The sequence below is a fragment of the Corythoichthys intestinalis genome, chromosome 16, assembly GCF_030265065.1.
Source record: "Corythoichthys intestinalis isolate RoL2023-P3 chromosome 16, ASM3026506v1, whole genome shotgun sequence".
NCBI lineage: Eukaryota > Metazoa > Chordata > Actinopteri > Syngnathiformes > Syngnathidae > Corythoichthys > Corythoichthys intestinalis.
The window spans coordinates 32,185,608-32,187,366 of NC_080410.1; positions in this window are offsets into that span (position 1 = coordinate 32,185,608).

The window sequence follows — 1,759 nt, forward strand, 5'->3', positions numbered from 1 at the left end:
ATACTTTATATTTTTAACACTCTTAAACTGATAAACAAGTGAAATACAGTGGTATGAAAAAGTATCTGAAGATTTTGGAATTTCTCACACATTACTGCATAAAATCACCACCAAATGGGATCTGACCTTTGTCAAAATCACACGGATGAAAAAACAGTGTCTGCTTTAACTAAAACCACCCAGACATTTATAGGTTTTCATATTTTAATGAGGCTAGCATGCAAACAATGACAGAAGGTGGAAACATACGTAAGTGAACCCTCTCCCTAAGAGCACTTAAACAGCCATTTAAACCAATATTTACCAAACAATTTAAGTCAGGTGTGTGCCCAATCACTGATGAGTGGTTTAAAGCTGCCCTGCCCACTACAAAACACACACCTGGTAAGAATTGTCTTGATGAGAAGCATTGCCTGATATGCATCGTGGCTCGGTCAAAAGAGCTGTATGAAGACCTACGATCAAGGATTGTTGATTTGTATAAAGCTGGGAAAGGATACAAAACCATCTCTAAAAGTTTGGATGTTCATCAATCGACAGTCAGAGGAGTTGTCTACAAATAGAGAGATTGTGGCACTGTTGCTTCTCCACCGTCCACCAAAGACGACACCAAGAGTTCAGCGCAGAATAGTTAGAGGTAAAAAAGAACTCTAGAGTGTCTGCCAAAGACTTACAGAAATCACTAGCACAGTCCAATATCTCGTGTGCACACATCAACTATATGTAAAACTATGGCCAAGAATGGTGTTCATGGGAGGACTCTACGGATGGAGGAAGCCACTGCTGTCTAAAAAACAAACAAACATTGTTGCGCGTTTAATGTACGCAAAAAGGAACTTGGAAACTCCACAGAAGTTTTGGTAACATATTTTGTGGACTGATGAAACCAAAGTTGAATTGTTTGGGAGTATTACTCAACGTCATATATGGAGGAAAAATGGAACAGCTCATCAAAATCAACACCTCATCCCCACCGTGAAGCATGGTGGAGGGAGCATCATGATTTGGGGCTGTTTTGCTTCCTCAGGGCCTGGGCAACTTGCAATTATTATTGAAAGAATGAATTCAAAAGTTTATCAGGATGTTTTGCAGGAAAACCTGAGGCTGTCTGTCAGACAGTTGAAGCTAAAAAGAGGATGGATGCTGCAACATGACAATGATCCAAAACACAGAAGTAAATCAACTTCAGAATGGTTTCAGAAGAACAAAATACATGTTCTGGAGTGGCCAAGTCAAAGTCCAGACTTGAATCTGATTCAGATGCTGTGGCATGACGTTAAGACAGCAATTCATGCCAAACAACCCAGGAATTTGACAGAACTACAGCAGTCTTGTAGAGAGGAATGGGCCAAGATTAGTCCTGATCGATGTGCCAGACTGATCTACAGCTACAGGAAGCGTGTCGTTGAAGTTATTGCTGCCAAAGTGTGTGTGTGCGTGGTTGTGCGTGTGTGGGGAGGGGGGGCACAAAATATTAAATGTGATGGTTCACTTACTTATTTTTCCCCCTTCTGTCATTGTTTGCATACTATCCTCATTAAAATATGAAAACCTATAAATGTTTGAGAGGTTTTAGATAAAGCACTGTTTTTTCATCTGTGTGATTTTGACAAAGATCATGTTTGATGGTGATTTTATAAAGAAATTGTGAGAAATTCCAAAAGGTTAATTTACTCTTTCATACCGATGTAGCATTCACAACAAATAACATTTAAAAAATTACCTTTCATGTTTTTTTAATAAACATTTTAAGAGTATT